The following is a 23,779-nucleotide window of genomic DNA, read 5'->3' on the forward strand; positions in this document are numbered from 1 at the left end:
CAACTCAGCTCAGCAGAAACGTGTTGTGAAAGAGAATGAATCCTGTTTTCAAAGGACACTAATTCCTCTTCTTTCATCTTCTGGAACAATCCGTGATGGAGCTCGTGTTGTTTCTGTGACTGCAAACGTGTACTGGGGCTTTCTTTGGGACGAGCATTGTGCTAGGTGCTGGGGGTACAAAGATAGTATCTCAGTCCTTGTTAGGGGACGAGTTAGAATCTTAATACAATGTATAATAATATTACATTTCTGTGGTTGTAGGTTTTGAATGCAGAGGCAAATCTTTCTGTTTTTGGCTGAGAAGGGCTGATCCGAATGATAGCATATTTCAGAATAATCAGTCTCATTACTTGACACATTATAGGAAACTCAATAAATGCAGATTTGAATTAAATTGAACTTAATCTTCCTTAAATACATACTGGAGTTGAAACTAGGTTAACAAGTGTTATCTAATAAAGAGATCCTTGGTGAGAACCAGTTAAAATGACTATAATTAGTGATTGTTTATCATTGTCAATTTAAATCCTTGGGTATTCCTAGAGTACTTAGAGGGACTTAAAAAATGTTTGCCCTCTTAAGAGGCTTTAAAAACATCTTATCTACAATCTTGTTGACACAGTTAATTAACAGAACAATAGATACAAATGCTTTCTTCTCAAATTGTGCTGGGGGAGACCTCAGTCATAGTACAATTATTTCCAAAATTCCTGTGTGTGAAATGCAGGTGAGAGGGTTTTGGGGGTCTTGGTTCTGGTTTGTAATGAGCTGAGAAAACGTTTACTACAGGCAGTCCCCCCCGCCCCCACCCTCCAACCCAGCTCTACCCAGTGAATTTTGTTCAAAATCTTTCAGCTTTTTCAATTTTTTTCCCATGGAGCTGTTTTTACTTGTAGTACCTCTGACATGGCAATCTCCATCCTGAAATGAACCATTAACTAGGGAGCTGTGATTTTTTTTTTTTTTTTTTTTTTTTTTTTTTTTTTTGTGGCCACCGTTCCTGACAAGGAAGTCAGTTATGAGTGTCAGATCTGTGGATTGGGATTTCAAAATATAAACAAACCTCACAGGCTGAAAATATTAATTATCTGGGTGGAACCAGCTGTAAATGATGCAAAATCTGTACCTTTTGTTTTCACACACCCCAAATGTGTGTTAAAGATACGTGCAGGTTTGTTCATAGCTGTTTGTTGATAGAAGCTGAAGGAAGAAGAAAAAAGCGGGGGAAGGGGGTTTTAAGTGGACTGCGGGGTGTCTGAAAGTGAGGCCCTGGAACCTTCTGGAAATCTCCGGGGCTGTGGGGAGGGCTGCAGCCTGCCTGTTTCTCTCCAGGCAGTGTTTCATGCTTGTCTCCTTTCTGGACCTGAGTCAGGTGAGCTGGGATAGAAGTCGGCCTGCCAGACCCCTTTGCCACTTGGCTGCCAATATATTTGGAGCCTTTGCCAGCCCCCTGGGGAGACTCTGAGCTTTGCCACAGCTGGGCTCTCTCTGTCAGCAGGGCGGTGGTAGGAAGGAGGCCCTTCTTACAGCTTGGGACAAACGCTGGATTCTAACTCTATAAATATACGCCTTGTATAAAAACCTAAGGGAAAAAAAAAGGAAAGAAAAGAAAAATAGAAAAGGTTGTTGTCAGATTAAAAGTGGATTTGAATGGACCTTGACTTTCCCCTGCCCCCCATGCACCCCATGGCCAGGAGGTACCAGGAGGGGAGGCTGAGTAGGGGTCCTCAAGCGTGGACCCTGGACTTCGAGCATCAGCATCATCTGGGAGCTTAATAGTAATGCCTGTGCCTGGGCTCCTCCCCAGACCCTCTGGGGCTGAGGCCCGCTGGTCTGTGCTTATCACCCTCCCAGGTGATGGGCATGTAGTGGAAGTTTGCGAACCCTTGGTTTAGAAGAGTGTTGACATCTGGGCTTAGATCTTGAGCAGTGAGATCTTTGGTGTAGGGTCTCGGTGTTCTCTCTACAAGGGGAAGGTGACATCCTTCTATTCCACAGATATGCACTGCACACCGACTAAGCCCAGACCATGGGCTCAACCTGGGGGTGTGATCAAGTGAAAGCAGGAAGGACCTGAGATCAGAGAGCTTAGAGCTTGGTGGAGGAAACAGGTGTTGAACAAATCACCACAAAATAAAACCGTAAGGGCCCACTGAGGTAGGCGTCCTGGAGGACAGAGTCACAGGCTCCGAGTTTGGACACCTGACCTAGTTTGGGGGTTTGGAAAGCCTCCCCTAGGACATTGCCATTTGAAGGATCAGTTGAAGGATGAGAAGAATGGGGAGGTGTTGGGGGAGGATGGAGTTTTGTGGGTGGGCTGGGTGGTCCAGGCAGGAGGAAAACCATGTGTGAGGGTCCAGGGGTGGGTGGGGAGAGTACCACCGGTTAAGGAAATGGTGGTTCCCAAATTTGCCTGCACACACACCTGGGGGGGGGGGGCTCAAAAAATATCAATGCCTGTGCCACACCCCTAGAGGTTGTGATTTAGTTAAATTTTAAACCTTGGGGTCATTCCAACATGGGACATGTTTGGGAACCGCATGGAGCCCAGAAGGGGGGAAGAGGGATGGAGAGGAGGCATAGGCTGCCAGGCTGGGCATCAGGTAAAGCACTGAGCTTCTCTCCTGAGGGCGGGGCACGGAGGGCTCTAAGCAGAAGGAGGCCCCAAGAAGATCTGTACGTGGGAAAGACCCTTCACTCTGGCAGCTGGACAGAAAATGAATGGGTGGGGAGTTGTGGTCCTTTGGAGGAGGGGAGGAGATGAAGACAGGTATGAGATCATTGATCCAGCTCAGCACAGAGGACGAGGGAGATGGGAGTTCATGGTGGCCCTTGTTTCTGACTTGCAGATGTGCAAAAACTGGCAGAGGACCAGGTTTGGGGGAAATCACCCATTTGGCTCTGGATGTATGGCGTTCAGGACAGGTGGCAGAAAAGTGCAATAAACAGTGACTTAAACAAGTAAGGGGTTTGTGTGTCTTGTGTAACGAGAGGGATGAGGGAGCAGGTCTAAGGCTGGAATGGTGGCTCCATGACGCCTTTAAAATTTAAACTCTTTACACCTTTCTGCTCTACCACCTTTGTGCTTACGTTTGTGGCTCTGGGTCATAGGTGGTCACTGTGCCTCTAGCTTCTCCTCCCGGCTGCAGGCAGGAAGAAGCCGGAAGGGGGAAGTGGGGGTGGGGGTGGGAAGTCCAGGCTTCTCCCTACACCCTATGCTTGTGTCTTGTTGGCCGTAACTGTGCTCATGGCCAACCCTTCTGGGCAGGCAATGTGGGGAGCACAGTGCACCCCAGACAAAAATGAAGGTTCTGTTCATAAGGGATAAAGGGTATGGATAGTGAGTCATTGGTACAGTCTATATGCCTGAGAGGCTTTTTCTAGCCAAGACCAGATGTTGGATAGATTGTTGTATATATATTCCTCGAGCTCAGAGGCAAGTGAGGGACGGGGCGTTTTATGGTCACGGTGACAGGAATAACTTTCACACTTTCCGGTGAAAAAAGAAAGTTTTATTTGTGGGTGACTCCTGCAGTAACCTTAGTAATGAATGTTCAAGATAAGCAAATCAGTAATCTTAATGTAGTAATCTCGAGACTCCCGTGATCCTCGGGCTTATGAATGTCTGGGTACCTGACATCACTTGAATCTTACAGCAGAGGCTTCATCCAAATAAACGTCTGAGTGTGTACTGTGCTAAGCATTGCATTAAACTCCTGACCTCTGTGTGTGTGCGCACGCGTCTGTGTGTGTTTACCTGCACACGCTCACCTCTGGGTATAGGTGGTAACTATAAAAAATGGCTTCCAGGGTCCCCATCCTGGCATGTCACCTGTTTGTGAAACGACTTCGTTGATCCTCCCAACCAAGGAGAGAAGTCTCTTTCCCACCTCTTGAATCTTGGGCCATGTGACATTAACAAATGTGATATAAATAAAGGCTTACAAGACTTCTGTGTATCGAGGCTTGCCCTTCCGTTGGAGAACCCTGGATCGGCCTTGTGACTGAGTACAGGCTAGCCTGCTGGGGGTTGGGTTTGCTCCTGTCACCCCAGTTCATAGTAGTCCAGCACTAGATCCATAAACTGAAGTCGTCCTGGACCAATCAGCCTTGGCTGAACCAGCCCAGCTCAGAAAAATCACCCAATTTACATGCAGAGTCATTGAGGAACATAAATGCTTTAGCCACTGAGCTGGGGTTTGGGATGACTTGTTACACAGCAGAAGCTAAGTGATACACGAATCACTCATGAATATTTTCTTTTATTGGCTTGTTACTACTAAGAGGCAGTGTTTGGTAGAAGCTGTGTATATGGGTTTTAGGGGCTTGACTTTCTGGGTTTAAAATCTGGCTTACACATTTCCTAGCTGTGCCACTTGTTAGCTCTGTGTCCATTTCCCTCATCTGTTAGGCCAAAAAATAAGGGTCTTGAGCTCTTACATTGCTGGGAGGATTAAGGGGGTCGATGGCTTGACAAGTACACTGGATCTGACCTATCTTAGATGTTCAATGACGTTCTTCAGCACCGTGCTGTGCCAGTCATTAGCAGTGACCTTGGTGTGTCCTGCTCAGTGGATACGCATGGTCATATGACTTTGGGTGAGTCAGGGTCGGTTCTAAGGCCGACTCTGTTCTGTTCTGTTCCTTTCACACATTCACAATTTATCTCGGGAAGGAGTGTTCAGTCATGGACACGAACACTGAAGGCAGCCGATGAGGAGGAAGAAGTTACAAAAGAGAGGGGGGTGCCCAGTCCATAGGACCCATAGAATTTTTCATCCCTCCAGCTACCCAGGAGTTAACAAAAGACAGAATCATGTTAGTCAGACTCCTTCATCAGATGGATGAGGAAACAAGGCCAGGCAGGTTAAGCGTCTTACTGAAGGTGCCGGGAACGCCAGGGCTGCCTCCCTGGGGCCCCTCCTCCCAGCCTGGCACATGCTGTCACCTACCCCTGTGCCCCTTGCTGGGCCAGCCCCTCCACCAGGCCTCGGGGACAGTGAATTGCAATTTGCCCTCCTTAAATTCCTAAAACCCACAAACCTCGCATAGGCCATGAGGAATTACTCCAGAACCAGCAAGCGAGGCTGTGTGTGTGTATGGGGGTGGGGGGTGCTGCCATTCTGCACACGTCCCTTCCAGCGTGGCTCTTGGAGGCAGCTTCTGACAGGCCAGGCTAGTTTTGCCCAGTCGTTCCACCCCATCTGGCTGGACCTGAGGCTTTCTCCGTGTCCCCCTGTCTTTGTTCCCTTCTCCATTAAAAAAAAAAAAAAAAAAGATTTTATTTATTTATTTGATAGAGAAAGAGAGCGCAAGAGCACAAGTTGAGGGGGGAGCAGTGGAGGGAGAAGGAGAAGCAGGCTCCTCGCTGAGCAGAGAGCCTGACGCGGGACTTGATCCCAGGACCCTGAGAACAGAAGCTTAAGCAACTGAGCTATCCAGGTGCCTCCCCCTCCGCCTCGTCCAATTTTAAGACTATCTTCATCCCTGTATGGATGTGGCCTTCAAGCTAGACACCCTCAAACCCCTGCAGTTCTGACCCACTGGCCGGCTCCCCTCTACCTGAAATCTGCCTGTCGGCTCCGGGAGGAATACAGTGCTCCCTAGCAACACCTTTTTTCTGTGTCCCTCTGCACCCAGTTTCCTTGCTGGCTGCCCTCACCATCTGCAGGGCAACTCGGTTTTACTACAAATCCCAACCAGGGTCCATGCCCTGGGCGTCTGGTGGCTCCTGACTGGAGGGGCAGAGGGCCATGCAGGTGACACATCTGTCGGTAGATGTGGGCTGCCCGGGGCGCCACCTACTGGTAGCCCCTTTTGTGCAGACCCTGAAGTCCCCTTGGGTCGGCCCCGCCTCCTGATGGGGCCTGGTCTGTGGGTTGTTAATCACGGGCCCTTTCCCATCATTAGGAAGGACACTAAATTAGGTTGGCTGATGGCCAAGGAGATGTTGACCCTTGCAGACCCAAGAGGAGAGGCCGACGCTCTCTTTAAGCTGTCAATCTTGTCTTTCTCTTGGAGCACAGGACCGACTTGAAAAAGGAGAACAAAGCCCAAACAGACAAAACGCTGACACGGTGAGCTGGGGACCGAGGAGGCCAGAGGAGGAGAGGAAAGTGGGCGGGGACAGGCTCATAAATGGCACCTTTGTCTACCGCGGGCTTTTGAATACTTTTGCTCTGAACAAATAGTTTTCCTTCTAAGCATCAAACTCTAAATGGGCCTTGAGAATTAGAGAGGACTTTCTCTGACCCTGGTTGGTCTCTGCGGTCCCCGGATTCTGCCGGCTTAAGGCCCTGAAGAATTTGAAGCTGATGTGTCAGATCCATAGGTCCCGGGCGCAAGCCAAAGCAGAGCGCGCTGGCAGTGTGTTAAGACCCTGTCCTCACGAGCTGCTGGGAGTCCAGGCCTGTTCCGGAGCCTGAGGCCAGCATCGGAGCGGCGGTCTGCCCTGCTGGCTGGCCCATTCCTTGACAACTGTGCAGATGGTCAGCTTGTCCGAAGGTTTAGGCCTTTGCCCTGGTTCCTACTATTTCCATGGCTTGCTAAGAGCACTGGCGAGTAGTCTGACTCTTACTTGCCCCTTATCTGAGACCTGGGACCTACTACCTTTCCTCCCATCTGAGGGCTGGGCCTCTTCCTCAGGTCAGCTGGGCTGCCCAGACTGAAGGTACTAGTGCCAACGGACCCCTGGGGCCAGAGATGGACCCAGAGGGCAGCCCTTACTGCGGCATTCTCAGTCCTGACCGTGCGGGGGATTCAGGTAGGGTTTTTTTTTTTTTTTTAATTTTTATTTATTTTTTTAATTTCTTCTCAGCGTTCCAGAATCCATTGTGTATGCACCACACCCAGTGCTCCATGCAATACGTGTCCTCCATAATACCCACTACCAGGCAGGTGAGAGGGTATTTAAAAAGGTGCCAGGGCCTGATCCCTCCCGGACTGTTTAAAACAAACCCTTGGGGGATGGGAGTTTGGCTTCTGTAGTTTCTGAAAGGTCCTCTGTTGGTATAAGACACTTGCAGGTAAGAGAACCACTGCCTCACGCTCCTGGTGAACAGTGTATTGACCTGAGGGCCATTCAGATAAAATAAAAATATTTATGGGAAGCCTTTTTTAAAAATATTAACATAAAAAAATTTTAATTTTTGAATTAAAAAACACTTTTTAAAATTTTTAAAAAAATATTAACATAAAAATAAAGACAGTTTTGATTCCCATGGGATCATTTGGTTGGCAGCCTCAGCCGAGCAGGCACCAGCCAACCTCCAAAGACACAGAGGGGGACAGGACAGATGCGGCTCCCGCCCCCGTGGCTCTCAGGCTGGTGGGGGACAGCAGGGCAGGACAGATTACCCGAATACATAATTGAAGGCTGTGATATGAGGCAAGGATGAGAGAGGTAAGGTGCTAACAGCACAGCTGGGTTCAAGAGGGCTGGGCAGGTATAGAGTGGGGTCAGGGGTCATGGCCAGGGAAACATCTCCCAGGGGGTGGACGCTGCGAGGGAGTCGTCAGAGAGACTGGGATTTCCCAGGTGGAGAAAGGAGGGTGGAGCGTTTGAGGCAGAGGGCGCTGTGTCTGGAAATACCTGAGGGTCTAGGAAAAGGCCCCGTGATGAGTCAGGGATGCAAAAGGGGAGAGTGTTTGGGGATGAGGCCTGAGAGGAGGCCAGGACCAAGTTCCCGGGGGCCCTTTTTGACACTGTTCTGAACTGCAGAAGGGTTTTGGAGGCTGAGCTCTCTGGGAGGTTCACTCTGGCCACAGTAGGGCGAGCGGATGTGTGGAGACAGCAGTAGAGGTGGGGGCACCTGCTTGGGGAGCACCTAGAATAGTCCAGGCACGAGGCAGGGAGTGGTGTCTTAGGTCAGCGTGGGAGAAGGAACTGGAAAGCTCTGCAGGGGGTCACGGGGGCTCAGGATTTGGAATTGGACCAGGGAGTGGGAGTGGTGTCAATCGTGGCTCCCTGGATGCAGTGCCCTGCGCTGGGGGGTGTGGGACCCCTGGGGGGGCAGCAGAGTTGAGGTGGAGAGGTGAGTAAGGGCTATGACTCCTTGCAACAGCTCATCTCTCTGGGGGGCCTGTATGCGCTCAACACTCTTGTCATCTGTGGCAAGTACGTGACGTTGGCCTTGGCCCAGCTCAGAGAGGCTGGGGGCCCGATCCGGGAGGACGGGTAAGAGCTGAGCATGTTGAGTGTGGCCCGGGGCCAGGCTCTCTCCTGCATGCGGTGCTTGGATGAATCCGGGATTCTCCCTGGCCGCCCCTTAGGAAGGAGACCCAGGCACACACAGAACCTGGATTTGGATCCACACGGTGTGGCTCTGACAAGATGTTCCCAACTTCTGCACGACAGTGCCAATGAGTCAGCTGGTGTTCCAGAGCCCAGTCTGCTGTGGAGGAGAATTTGGGGTCCTGGGGCAGCCCAGGAGGTCCATCTCCTTGGGAAGAGCTGATGGACGGGAAAAAACCACGAGACGCTTGCTCACTTTTCCGATGACCTCACCCCGATGGAAGTGCTTGTGTTCTGTACGGAACAATCGTTTCTGTCAGGCAGGGACGAGTTAGCTGATAGAGGACTCCACGCTCCCGCCTCGATGCTCCCCGTGGTGGGCTTGGCCTTGTAATCCTGCCCTGCCCAGTAATTTAGAAGAATAGGAATGATGACAACCAAAGCCAGTTGGATCTGCCCGGAGAGTTCTGGGAGGCAAGCTATAATTATCCAAATTAGACTCTGAGGGGGACTTGAGTTTTACAACCTGATGATCTCTGCCACAGAGAGGACTGTTGCTGATGTCTCTTTTTGCTCAGGGTGTGGCTTGTGCCGAAGTGCCTCGTGGCTACCTTCCAGGTGATTCCTAAAACTGCTTCATTTGCCAAAACCTAGTCAGGGAGTTCATTGTATCTCACTCAGAATGGTGACGGTGGAGAGAGCAGCTTCTAGAAACCTCTGAGAGTTCCCATGGTTGTGAAGGACATCTTTAGGCTTCCTTCTGAATTATATTCCTATTTGGAAGTAAATAGATTTTGGATATTCTTATACCTTAAATTAATCATCCCTTCAATAGCCCCACAAAGTGGCTTCCTACCCCCCACACCCTCCCTCCCAGCCCTACTGGACAACACGTTTCTACCAAGTGATTTCCTTTCTACTGGTTTTTATGCCCCTTCTTGGGAGTTGCCACCCCCTCAGGACCAGGAGACACCCATGGTGCCGAGGGCGGTGGGGCAGCCTCACCAGCCACCTGTCTGCCTCCTGCTCACAAGCCTCCGCGGGGCTCACCCCAAAGCAGCATCTCAGCAAAAATGACAAAGAGCAACAGAGAACCGGAGCGGAACCTGGGCCTCGCAGTCTGGTGGGCTGGCGTTTAAGTCTCGGCTCTGCCGTGTTCATTGCACATCCTTGTGCGGGCTCGCTAACCGCCAGAAGGCATGGACCGCGACCTCCCACGCCACACAGAGCCCTGGCCTGACCCCCGTGCTGAGGAGCTTCCGCCTGGCTTCCACCTGCCCTAGGTCGTGTCCTTAAAAGTGGCTCCAGGCCCCGTGGTCAGTGTTTGCTCAAGAAAGTACAATACTGTCGCATCACAGAATGTTTTTTGTCCCGAACCACTTTGCCCAACCATCACCAGTAATTCCGCACTCACTCCCCTTCTGGAATTTTCCATTTTCTTCACGGCTCCTTGGTCCCTCTTTGGTTTCCCCCTTTTCATGTCTCCAAAGCCCCTTTTTCCGTTCCATGTCTGTTGCTCCTTTGTAAGTTCGTGTACCTTTGTCTTAGCTGGAGTTGAGCTCACTTCATGCGGGAGACTCTCTCCTCCACGGCAAAAGTGTGGATAAGATCTGTCTGACTGCCTTTGTCATGGGTCCCGCGCTGGTTTTCTTTGATGAAGGCTCAGCCTCCCAACCTGCAAACTAGAGATTCTAAGTGTTGCTTCTTCTACCGAGCACTGCTCTCCGATTAGGATTATACGGACAGTGACATGTCACGGGCCACTGGGCTTGTCTCCCAAAGTAGAAACCGTGTTTGTTGAATGTGCATCTATCAGTGGTGTCCGGAGTACGGAAAAACAACAACAAACAACAACAAACACAACTACTCAAAAGCAAAAGCAAAAGCAATCATCAAAAGAATCTTCACAATCTACCTGTTAAGGAGGACGAAGAGGGTATCTTAGAAGTGTGAACGTATGTCAGGCAGGACGTGGGGGCTTATGTGGCGGCAGAGGTGGAAAGGTTGGGATTAGGTGGTAAAGGAAGGCCCTTCGTACCCGAGTAGGTTGCCATGGTTTCATCCTTGTGCCAGAAGGGGAGCTGAAGCCACCGGGCCGGCGTTGGTTGCCAGGACGGCGTACTCACAGTGGTGGAGGGACAGCGAGGGTGTGGGGAGCAGAGGGGATGTTAATAAGAGGAGTCTGGGGGCACCTGGGTGGCTCAGTCGGTTAACTGTCTGACTCTTGATTTCGGCTCTTGGGGTTGTGAGGTCGTGAGATCGAGCCCCATGTTGGACAGATCCTCAGCGTGTGGAGTCTGCTTGTGATTCTCTCTCTCCGTCTGCTCCTGCCCCCTGCTCATGCTCCTTCTGTCTCTTAACTAACTAACTAACTAAGTAAATAAATAAAATCTTAAAAAAAGATTCTGGTGCCTTTCAAATGTAAGAAAGAGGGATTTGATTCCATCCAGGGGAAGGCCCTCCGGTCACGTCACCATGGACAAAGGTACCAGAGGACAGATTAGGAGATGTATGTAGGCTGTGCCAGAAAAGCCTTAAATCCACAGGAAAAAAGATAACAACTTGTAACGAAATAGGAAAAGACTATGACGGCCAGTTTTCAGAAGCGAAATCCCTGCATCTCAGGTGAAAAGCACACAAAGAAATACTTCGTATCGTTAGTACTCAGGTAGATGAAAAATCCAACAGCGAGAGGTGTCCCTTTCTATCTCTATCAGGAAGCTGGGTAGGGCCAATGTGGTAGGGATGGGGGGGGGGTGGGTGCCTCTGGGCACGGTGACAAGGAGGTCAGTCGGGACAGCAAAGAGCACTCGCCCGCCCACACCCGGAGGTCTGAACAGGGGTGCTCCCTGCAGTGTCTTTGCGGTGGTCGGGAGGAGCGCGTCGAGCTGGAAGGCCAGGCTGGCCTCGTGCCGTGCACATGAAGGACAGCACCACACTCAGAGGAAACGGAGCAGACATATCAGCGCCCCACAGCTGGATCTTCAATTCAGCGAGAATCTGGGAAGCAAAACGAGACTTGAAGTGAGACCGCTTTACGAAAATTAAAAATACATACGGGCAAATACACACAGCTTTTGAGGAATACAGACAAAAAGCTCTAGATCAGATATAAACAGATTAAAATACTTGCCTTAAGTGGGGAGGGGGGAAGGGGAGCGGGAGTGGAGCCGAAGGGAGATAAATCGTAACAGGGTGGACCGTGCGTGGGCCGCGCTGCTCCCATTCCGTGGGCTGAGAAGTGTGAGGCTTTCGGCACACCTGGGGTTTGCACGAACCAAACAGACCGTGTTTTTGAGGAAAAGGATTACCTTCTGTTCAGTATGTGCCAGCACATGCTTTGATTAATCGTGCCCTATAATGTCGAAGCTCTTGTGCGGAGACCGGCCCCTTGGGGTGTTAGGACAGCTGTAGAAAACAGCTGGAGGATGGCACTGTTTTTAGAAAATGAGGAGCCCAAGGCTCAGATGGGTAAAGGGATTTGCCTAGAGTCACACAGCTGGAAAGTGGCCCAATCTGTGAGTCAGACCTTTGTGCGTGGTCTCGGGTCCCCGGGGAGCGACATGGCACCAAATGGGAGATCTTGGCTTCTTTGAGGAAATAAGAATGTTAAATGTCCCTTGGCTGGGATAGCTATCTTTTTTTTCATGTGTACTTTTCTCTTTCCACTGATTTCTTTTTATTTAGATTTTGTTTCTGTTGTCGAGGAAGAATTTTCTTATTCCCTAGGCATTCCTAAATCAATAGTCCTTAGCTCACCAACATGGTGTAGGGAGCTTAATAGAACCAGTAGGAGAAATTTTAAATTTAGACGTATTTTTACTATTTTTTTTTTCTTATTTCAAAATGATTTCTGCTCCAGTGAAAACCTCCTTTATCTTACCATCCAGGGATTATCACAGTTAAGAGACTTAAATTATCTTAAAACCGCCCTTCCCCCCACCACCCCTGCTCCCCCTCAAAATTGCAAGTTGTATTTCCTCCTTCAGGGAAGAAAAGAAGTAAAATCTGTAACTGGGTTAGAGTCTTGGGGGTGGTAATTCTGAGAAGATGGATCTGGTTTAGCCAAGTGGGAGGGTCTCCCTCCTGAGGGCGGAGATTCGGAAACGGTTGACTCTGTCTTCACAAAGCGACTCTACAGTTTTAGACGCAGCTGGGCTCGAGGACCGGAAGTTCGATTCCCTGGAGGGAAGGCCTCTCGATGGCTTAGACATATGGGAAGCCAGAACATTTGGGGAGGCTGCAGAGTTTGCCTGAAGAGAATTGCAGTCTTCAGACTTGTTACAAATTTAGCTCAGCTTCTAAGAAACATTCCCATCAAAGAAAGAGGTTTCCTGGCTGCCGTGGGATTGAGTTCACTGTGGGATTTCTCGTGTGCACTTAACTAGGTATCGTCATTCCTAGGCAGTGGGACCACAGATCTGCTGATGATCTCTGTTTTGATGATGTGAGAACCAGTGACTTATGTGGTGTCAGGGACATCTGTTGGTTTTGGGTTTTGCCTGTCGAGCATCCATACCCTATCTTTTCTGGTATTCATACTCAGTTTTTCTTCCAGTTTACCACCTGTAGTGGGTGGATTAGTGTCTCCCCCCCCCCTTTTCCCCCCGTCTTGTCTCCTTGGAAACTCAGAATGTGACTTTATATGGGAATAGGGCCTTTGCAGATGTGATCGGTTAGAGTGAGGTCATCCTGGATTAGGGTGGGCTCTCCATCCAATGACCGGTGTTACTACGAGGCGGCCATGTAAAGTCACAGAGAAACAAACAGGATAAAATGGAGGCAGAGATTGGAGTGATGCAGGGAAGGAACGTCAAGGATGGCTGGAGACACGGAATTGAGGAGAAAGGCATGGAGCTTCCAGAAGGAACCAACCCTGCTGACACGTTGGCTTTGGACTTCTGGCCTCCAGAAGTGGGAAAGAATACATGGCTGTTGTCTGAGCCACCCAGGGTGTGATCCTTTGCTCTGAAAGTCCTGGGAAACGGACATACCATGCTTCACTGAGTTAGAGTGATCGGGTGGCCAGAGCTCCATCCCTGTCTCCAGGATGGCATGTCACACGGGACTTGAGCAGGTCATAGTGCTGCACTCAGGCAAAGGCACATCACTGGATCTGAGTCAATAAAAATCAGCTCTGGGACTTTTTCTAGGTTGTTTGGGGTAAAGGATCTCTTTTTCTGCCAGATCTGTCGACCCAGTGCTGCTGGAGGTCTACCCAAAAATGAAGCCAGTACTGAGGAAAGCAGAATAAATATAGAGACAAATTCCAGACAATAACACTTGAGCACCTAGATCCAGCTGGGCCTGATTCCCATTAGACTGTTCAGTTGAGGCCGTTTTAATATCTTCCAAGGCCAATTTGAGTTGGGGTTCTTGTCACTTATAACCAAAGGATCCAGACTAATAAGTGTGATTTAGAGATAAGCATTCATGATCTTTAAGTGACTTTCCCTAGAAGCCCCTGGTTGGACCTGTTGTTTTGTTGTCACAGTTTCTTTGGGAAGATAGGAAAAAGGAAAACAACACAGGAAAAAGAAACAGAGTGCCTCCTATCTGCTAAGCCCTGTGCAAAGAACTTTAAAGATTTTTTTTTTTTAAATGCCCAAACAACAAAACCTACTTAAGGCTTATTGCTTGTAAGTTACAGAGGCTTTTAGGTCTGTTTGATTTTGAAACCCATGCTGCATATGGCCTCTTGGAAGTAATGATATCACAAAGCATTTTTGAACATCCTTGTGGGGTCTTTATCCTGCTTTAGGGAAGGAACACACAGTATGGTGTTGAGCCCTGGCTCCTCCCCTCTCTCACTGGGAAGCTCAGGGTAGCAGCTGAATTTCACCCCACCTTGCAGATGAAGGAAAAGAGGCTCCGAATGGAATACTGGTCTCTGTGCCACCCAGTCAGGAGTGGTCAAGGCAAGTATTTAAAATTAAGGGTGCTACGTCCTCGCTATTCAAAGACCAGCAGCCTGCTTGTCATGCAGAATCTTGTCTCTCCCTCCTCCCTGGTAGCCATTCCAATTCAGAGCACCAAAGCCAAGGGTTCCAGGGGATCCCTGCAGTGGGGAGCACTCACTCACGAGCTGTGTGCCCAGAGGGGCCAGGCTCCCCCATGCCAGCTGGGCTGTATAATGGAAGAGAAAAGAGTCTCATCGTAGTGCCTGAGGTTAGCCCACTGACGGGCCAGTGCAGCCCGGGGCAGAGAAGTGGTGAGCCACCAGCCCCTCTCCAGGTGGCTGGAAGAGTGGAGACTTCTGCTGCCGAGGGCCAGCGGAGCACCCCTTTTGCTGCTGCGGGTTCATCTCAGCCCACCTCGGCCTGTGTCCTCCCCACCTGGGCCCAGCTGGAGGGCCAGCTGCTTTTTTCACTAGGGATTATGCCCAGATAGCTTCCCACAGCAGCCTGGAGGATTCCTTGCTAAGCTGCTCTGGGAACAAAGGGCCTGCAGAAGATCCCCAGGACGGAGGGAGGGATGAAAGTGAGAGCCACATCTGTTGCAAGGAACGTGGGAATAGCTCTTTGCCAGGAGAGATGGGGGGAGTGCTCTGTCTGCACTGGCTTCAGTACGCCATGGCTGAGATGCTTTTCTTGACCACCGAGCCAGGAGCTGCTGTTCGCTGCAGTCCGCTGTGCACGGGGCTCAGCCCTCCAGATGTGCCCATGGACAGCACGGCCCCCCGAAGAGGCACAGGTGCTGTTTTTTGTCTACCCTGGAACGGGTGGGGAACTCCAGGTTAGAGCACTGCCAGGATGATCACACAGGCTGGGGTTCACACCCGGGACATCTGGCCCCAGGCTCCTCCTGCTTCTGTCCAGGGACAGTCTCTGATGTCACGGAACAGCTGGGCAGCTGAGCACCAAGGGTAGCTCCCTGGAGACTGACATTTTTGTGCATGATGGGGGAGGGTCCAATAGTTTTATTTAAGAGATCTGTGACCTATTTCTAACAAGTTTCCAGGGAATGCTGCTGCTGGCCAGGGGACCGTGCTTTGGGAAGTGAGAGGCCAGGTCAGAGGATGCGTTTGACTGTGTGGCCCTGGAAAAGTCACTTGTCTCTCTGGGCCTTTGTTTCCTTGCTTGTCAGGTGGGGTGACAATAATGCCCCTGGGCGGGATCATGTTACAGACATTGTAAATTACCAGTGGCGCTCTTGTGCCCTAAAGCTTTGGTTCTCTGCCCTGAATGCACACTGGGCTCACTGGGAGACTCCAGAAATGATGGAGGCGTGGATCCCTCCTCCCAAAGATGTTCTGACAGAACTGTTCCAGGTGGTCCGAGCACAGAGAGGTCTGGAGATCTGCAGGGATTTCCATGCACAGCTGAGAACCACAGTCCTGAAGGCAGCCCTGAGGGAAGACATGGCAAAGATCCCCATCATCTTTGAAGGCCCATTCTCCTCTCACCATGGTCTGTGGATCTGTGCTGCTTGAGAAGGGATGCGTGGACACTAAGTGTTCGGAGCCCCTGTGCCATCTCCTTGCTGCCACACTGTACATTCTTAGGGCTTAGCGCCAGACTTTCGGAACCAGAATCATTTAAAAAAATTTCTGGTGACTCATACACACATCAGTGTTTGAAATGTGCTGTTCTAAGTCATCTTCCTGAAAAATTAATTTAAATGGATCCACCAGACAAATATTTATGTATGTATGTATGCATTTATTTATTTTTAAAGATTTATTTATTTATTTGCGAGAGAGAGAGAGAGAGAGATCAAATGTGGTGAGGGACAGAAGGAGAGGGAGAGAGAGAATCTCAAGCAGACTCCCTACTGAGCTCAGAGCCCGATGTGGGGCTCCATCCCAGGACCCTGAGATCACGACCTGAGCCGAAATCAAGAGTCAGATGCTTCATCGAGTGCACCACCCAGGCGCTCCGGACAAATTTATATTTAAAGACTTCTGGTGACAAAGGAATCTACAGGTGTCCTACCTCAGGATAAGCCTGGCAAACTCCTACATATCCTTCAAAACCTTGCCCAGTATCTCCCTCTTGGTTACACCTCTCCCGATCCTCCAAGATAAGCACTCTCTCCTCTTTACCACTTCATCCCATACAAACTTCTAATCTTTACCACATTTATTATAAGCATCTGCTTATGGGCTAGTCTTCTTGATGGCAGAGTTGTGTTGTTTTCATCTTGGTTCTCTGCCTGGCTCAGTTAGGTCCTCAGAATAGTTCATTGAGGTGAATTGATAGGTAGGAAAAACCAAGCTTCATTTTTACTTCTCGCATGGCCACGTGGGAGAAGCATAGAGAATGTGTTGGCATGCTTCATTCGTTTCAGAAGCTCATAATCTTGGTCCCAGCTTAGCTGAACATCCGTTCATTTGCTGAAAGGGACATTCCTTTTCACCACTGTTGGCTTCAAAGTATTTCCCAGGAGCAGCAGTCAGTTCTCCCCACCTGTTTCCAAAAAATGGGGACTTTCTCCCAGTTATCTCATGCAATGTGTGTGCCTGTTCTCCCTACTTCTCCCTGCAAAGAACCAGTGGGGACTCTGGGATGCTCACTCCAGTGTGAAAGCCATCTTGGGGTGTACCCAGTTCTAATGCAGGTGCAAAACAGCTTCAAATTTTCCTTGAAATGTTAGGTGTTTCTTTTAACCTTCAGAAATATGTTTTCTTCTTTTTTCTCTCTTGTTGTTCTTTTCTTTCCTCTGTGGGAGCGGTGCCAAATAGCATCTCCAGCCTTGACTACAATCCCTGCCACATCTGTAGGGTTTAGAGGCTGCATCATCCTCTCGGGCTTTTGGACCAAAGAAGATCTGCTAAGGGTCGAGTCTGAGGTGGAGACAGTGCCCTGGAGTAGAGAATATTGTTGTGTTTATGGAAGTGACTCATTTTTCTTTCTTTTTTTTAAAAAAAGATTTAATTTATTTATTTGACAGACAGAGATCACAAGTAGGCAGAGAGGCAGGCGGGGGGTGGGGTGGGAAGCAGGTTCCCTGCTGAGCAGAGAGACCGATGTGGGGCTCGATCCCAGGACCCTGAGATCATGACCTGAGCCGAAGGCAGAGGCTTAACCCACTGAGCCACACAGGCACCCCACTCATTTTTCTTTCTTTCTCAGATGTTTTCATTCATCAACTATTATGGACTTCTGTGACTATTTATTAAACAAGTATTATATATCTGCTTGAGGGGTCAGTTAGAAGGGGCTTCACACAGGGAGGGAGATCTCAGTGGAGGCTTCAGACTTGACTATAAGTTTAGCAGGTAGAGGAGTGGAAGGAAAGAGTTCCCAGTAGGGAGAACCGCTATGCAAAGGCTCAGAGGCATGAAATCGTATGGCTGTTGAAGCAGACGTAAGTTTAGCTGTCTAAGAAAACCAAGTAACTGACTTCAGTTAAATGAAGGCTTACTTCATTTAATTGCAGACAATTTAGGGGTGCTATGGAGGCAACTTCTCAATCTCTGCTTTGGCCATCCTTGGCATGTGACTTCTATCCTCAAAGTCACAAGATGGCTGCTGGAGATCCACCCAGGATGTCTGTGTTCTAAGTGGAGAGGAAGGAGGGGGAAGAGGGGCACGAGGTTATTCCTTCCATGTGAATCATCCCCTTAGAGAGAGACTTCTCAGGCTCTGCCTAGAATCCAAGGACGCAGTAAAAGAGTCTTTTTGCTGAGCACACTGCAGACTTGAATAAATCCCAAGGTCTGTTATTAAGGAAGAAGAGAGGAAAGGATACTGGGTAGGCTGCCATGGTGTACTTGGAGGAACGTCAAGTTCTTGGTTCTTGGTATTGCCAGAGCCTAAGGTGCAGAGGGCATGTGGTGGGAAGAACATGGTGCTAGCTTGTCGGGCAGCAGGAGTTCAGGGCAAGGGACGGCACAGGGTAGTCCTTGTGCCTGAAACAGGAAGAGAAAGTTTAGGGAAGTGACAGTTCTTGGCCTGAGCCTTAAATGTGAACTTGTCTGGCAGAGTCCATGGCCCTGGAGTGCCCGTGTGTACTCCATCCCTCCGTTCCCTTCCCTGGCTGCTTCCTCTGCTCCTTCTTTCTGTCTCTTCTGTCTGCCACTCCCCACTTCGTGCTCCCTTCTTTCTTATCCTTTCCTCTCTCTCTCCTGGCAAGGTCTGCAGGATTTGGGTAGGTCAGAAGAATTAGTGAAAACTTTGTAGCAAGCAATGGGGAGGAGCCTGAGGGCATGCCAGGAGGGCTAGAGAGGGAGTTTCCGTGGATCCAGAAAGCCTGGGAACCAGGCTAGAGATACTTACATAGAAGTGGTAGGGAACAGAGAGACATCACTGGTTCTGGGCATTGGAGTAACGTGATAAACGCAGATTTAAGAAAAGTAAGCCTGTTGGGATGGTGCCTTCTCTAAATGGCAGTTTAATTTTATACTCTTGGCTCAGAAGGAAGGAACCATCGTTTAAAGGCGCCTAGTGCATCTTAGGGAGTGAGGACTGCTGAGGACTTTGTGCCTAGCATCACTCGTTATCCCTGCGTGAAATCCCAGAGGGTCATTTCTTCAGGTAGAACTGGGCAAGAACAGCTTTCCTGGAGAAGTGTGTGGCTTTCTTTTCCATTAATGACATTTACTTAACAATTCGGACTTCCTTTATATCACGGCTTCCAGGAAATATCGAGGCAAATGGCTGGATTGCTCGTGTTTCTCTTTTCTTAAGTTTGCATTTTCTATGTCTGCTAGTATTTCCAATGCATCGTTGAATGTGTTCCTATACGGGAAGCATGGCAGAAAACACAGTTACACAGAACAGGCGAGAAGAGGTGCGGTTTAGCTGAGCAGGTGGGTGCCGAGGAGTTTCAGTAGGGATGGGGACCCAGCAGTAGTCATGGTCCGGGTGGGAGGTGGTGTGATCGCACCAGGGGGAAAGTTTGGGTGAATCCCGGAGAAGTTGCAGAGAGCCCATCGTGTGACACCTGGCCATGCCAGTTTCATAAGGCAGCTGGAGGCTGGTGGCTAGGCACATCCAGGGCTATGTGTACATCCGCTGGCACAGCTGATGATTTCGGACCAGGACGGAGGCTATAGGCACCCAAGCTAGGCTGTTTTTTGAAGTCTTTTGATTTTTATCACTGGTCTTCTCTAGCTACAGCTATACTCTTTGAGAATAGACTTACTTACGTTTATTCTAAACTAATCCAAAAACTGCGTTGCTGGATGGTTATTGGTCACTCTGTCACCTTTCAGGGAACATATTAACTAAAGAGTGCTTGATGGGGCAATGCTTTGACCTAAAAGAATGACAGAAATAATGGGAATTTTGGTACCAGTGAAGTGGCTCTTTCATGGTGATGGATACATGGAAAAAGAGCATTTTGGGGGCACCTGGGTTGTTCAGTGGGTTAAGACTTCTGCCTTCGGCTCAGGTCATGATCCCAGGGTCCTGGGATCAAGACACGCATCGGGCTCTCTGCTCAGCGGGGAGCCTGTTTCCCTTCCTCTCTCTGTGCCTGCCTCTCTGCCTACTTGTGATCTCTGTCTGTCAAATAAATAAATAAAATCTTAAAAAAAAAAAAAGCGCATTTTGGTTGAATGTAAACTTTGTGACCCCAGGACTGAATGGCCCCACGCCCACTCACAGTGTGTCTGATTGACTTCCCACGGCCAACCCCAGTCCCCCTCTCCTGCTTGACTCCATCCCCCACGGACCCACCAATCAGGCAACCGGTTGCTTCAAGGTACCTCCATTCAGGTCTAGTGTTCAATGCTAAGAAACACAGAAAAACAGAGTTTCATGTACTCCAGGGGGCAGATATTTGTTTTTTTCTGGTTCTGGGCCAGGTTTCCGTTCTTATCCTGGCCACTCATCCATTCTTTCACCCCTTCGTGCAATCACGAAGGGGTGAAAGAATGATTCGTGAAATCATTCATTTTTTATACATTTATTCAACACAGCAAAACATTACCGAGCACGTCTTATGTGCCGGACTGTGCTGATGTCAGAGAGACGAAAAGAGACAACACTTCTGTCTTCATGAAGCTCACGTTCTAGTCTAGCATGTTTCTACTGTCGTTTCTGAGTACAAAGTATTAACTGGAATGGAGCGTGCATCACGGGACTTTTAGCATCGCTGCTCTCACCGTCTAAATGCCGGCAGCGTGCCTCCTCCCCATTTTGACAACAAAAAAATGCACCCACACGTTTCTGATCTTCGTCGAGAGCCTGTTGCTTAGATCAAGTGTGGTGGGTTCTGTGATTGGCTCCTTGAATCTTCCTCCCTCTATAATCGCAGTTGGAAAGCTGCCAAGCATGTTTCCCAGATTCCCTTGCGCGGAGGGAGTAGTAGTCGGTAAGGCCTGTCATAAGAAAATGCCACAAGCTGGGTGATTTAAGCAATAGGAGTTTGTTTTCTTCCAGTTCTGGGGGCTGGAGGAACAAAGTCTAGGAGTTGGCAGGTTTGCCTTCTCTTGTGGCCTCCCTCCTTGGTCTGTAGAAGGCCGTCTTCTTGCCGTGTCCCCACATGGTCCATTCCTGAATGCACATATTCCTGGTGTCTTTCCTTCTTCTTATAAGGACACTGATCATATTGCATTAGGGTCTTATTCTTGTGACCTCATTGAATCTTCTTTTTTTCTTCTTTTTTTCAGAGAGAGAGAAAGATCAATTGATAGGGAGTCAAGCAGACTCTGCATTGAACACAGAGCCAATGCAGGGCTTGATCTCATGACCCTGAGGTCATGACTTGAGCTGAAATCAAGAGTCAGACACTTAACCGACTTGGCCACCCAGGTGCCCTGTGACCTCATGAATCTTAATTACTACCTTAAAAGCTCTATCTTCAGATGCAGTCATGTTGGGCATGACTATGAATTTTGGGGAAATGCAGTTTAGTCCGAACATTGACAGAAATATGTGGCCTCGCTTTGCCTGGCAGATGCATCTGCTTGGGGCTTGCACAGTGAGTCAGGTGTGGGGGTGAGTTTCTGCAGGTGTTCTGATAAGTATGGTGGTCGAGGTATTTGTTCAAGGGCCACTGTGAATATTTAGGTCCCGGTTAGTCTTTGCAGGTGTTGAGTGGGGGATGGTAGTTGGCAGGGGGGTTCCTCTAGGACAGACCGACGGTGCGGTTGGGTGTTCCCCCTGCCTCTGTTAGCCCTGCCATGCTGCGTTCAGTCACCTCAGTCATCCCCTTTCCCTCTGAAGTTTCCATGCACTATTATATAAATCATTTTTGCTCAAACTAGCTATTGTGGATTCTGGTATCTGCAACTGAGAAACTCTAACACAAGGAGAAGATCCCTGCAGTGACCAAATGATAATGTAGCATTCTGTCCAGGATTTTATGGGAACCTAGAAAAAAAAAAAAACAACTGTTACCCCGAGTTCATCTCTAGTTAGCCCTACCTCCTACCTCTTGGATGTTTCTGCCTCTTCCGTTGAGAAGTTTCTTGCTAGGGGAAAGGAGGGAAAACTAAATGGGAAGATATCAGAGAGGGCGACAAACCGTGAGAGACTCTGGACTCCAGGAGACAAAATGAGGGTCACAGAAGGGAGGGGGTGGGGTATGGGGTAACAGAGTGATGGGCATTAAGGAGGGCACATGGGATGATGAGCGTTGGGTCGTATACGCAAGTAATGAATCATGGAACACTACATCAGAAACTAATGATGTACTCAATATTGGCTAACTGAACATAGTAATAATAATAATAATAATAATAATAAAGAAGTTTCTTGCTAGATCTGTCTAGTGATCCACAGATCAAAGAATGATTCTCTAGTAACCAGTGATGTTAGTAACTCATTAGCTAATCAACTAGTAAGTCCATTTATTTATACATGAGAAGCTGTTCCTGTAACTGTGGGCTGAGATTTAGGACAACAGATGTCCAGCCTGATCTCTACATCTCTCTAGGTGCCTTGCCTTCAGCTGGTCTGATTTGCTCCATGGGTCACGCTTTCCTTGGTGGTAACACAAGAATCAAGCAGTCCCAGAGGTCCTTCTTGGCATCGCCAGTCTACGTGACATAGCATTTCTCTGGTGGAGGCCAAAATGTTTATCGCATGTAGGGACGAGGGACAAAATGCTGAGAACGTGTCATGTGGTAGGGATGGACATCAGTTCACTGCCTTAGAAACACAAGTGTCTAGAGGCTGCTCTGCTTTCTTGGAGAGGGAGAGTGGCAAACAGAGAAGCCACAACCAAAAAGACCTTCCCAGAGTGTGTTCTTCACTGCAGTTACCCCATGGGGTCCACAGTGAACCAACTTTGGGGAATGCTACATCCGTAATTGCCATCCTGTATATTCAGAGTGAGCGCAGCGCGGGTAGGTGTAGGCCCGAAGGCAGCATGCAGTGAGGAAACCCATTTATCAGTCCTTTTCCAAATTTATTTGACCACAGAACCCTTTGTTTTTCTTGTAGTATCAACTAGCATCCCAGGCAACCTCACTTTTGGGGTAAGAGTGACCTGAGATGATCTTGAAGTCTTCCAGAATCAGCGTAGACCTTGAGAGGCCCTGTTTGGGATCGGGAGTCCTGTCTGTGGCTTCCCTTTCTTCTGACTAAACCAAGGTCCTCTCAGTGTTCTCAGTAGCAGGAGGCAATGTTAGACTCCCACGCGCGTGGGGGCCATATGCAAGTGGAGCTGATATTGGTGGTGAGTCACAAGGGCCCACATTTGGGGCATGACTGTTAGACGTGAGTCATGGCCATATGGAAACCTTATTCACATCTACCTTCCTTTGGTCCCTAATCCTTTGTAATGCCCTGGTTTCATGATGTAACTTCAGGGGAATTAAGCCTGAATAACGAAATGATGTAATTAATTTAACTCAGCTTCAATTAAAGTCTTCCGCTAGCATGACATCTGACCGTGTCAGTTTCACAGGCCATGGCGGCAGGTGGCTGGGCATGTCCAGACATGTGTGGACGCCAACTGGGGAGGAAGTTCACTGCGTGGGTTTTATTCTGGGTTTTATTCCAGTCCCTGGTGTTGTATGTGTAGGGCTTCCCTTAAGATATACTTTTCCAACAATTCTTGGAACTGTTAGTAGCCCAGCTACTAGTGGTAGTAATTGACTAGTTACTATCGGTAATGAACAGTTAATAGCCCAGCTACTAACTTAGGTCTGGTTTGGATATTTTAGGCACTGGGGCTGGGCTGTTTTCTGCAGTCTTTTGAATCCCACAACTGGTCCTTCCTAACTACTGTGTTCAGAAAGAAATTGCCTTTTATTAATTTAAAAGTAATAAAAGAAAAACAATATCCTGTTTCTATGGGCGGTTCTTGGTCTCAGGGAACATGCTAACCTATTAAGAGGGTTTAGTGGGTGCAATGCTTTGACCCAAAGGAGGGGTATAACTAGCGGAACTCTAGCCTCCATCATGGGGAGAATGACAACACAGTATCCTCAAACTTGTTGATAAAAATAAGCTATTTCTGTAACTTTGGGGGCCTCCAGGTCCAGACATTTTCTTGTCTGTTTTCTCCTCAAATTTACAATGAAAGAAGCTTCTGGAATAGGTGAATACCTCTGCAGCCTGGGACAGACCTTAGCCCGCTGTCCCTGCTCTCTGTCCAGGTGGTTCCCTTTTGTCAGCCTGACCACCTCCTTCCAAGCCTCCATCCGGT

The sequence above is a fragment of the Martes martes genome, assembly GCF_963455335.1.
Source record: "Martes martes genome assembly, chromosome: 7".
Lineage (NCBI taxonomy): Eukaryota > Metazoa > Chordata > Mammalia > Carnivora > Mustelidae > Martes > Martes martes.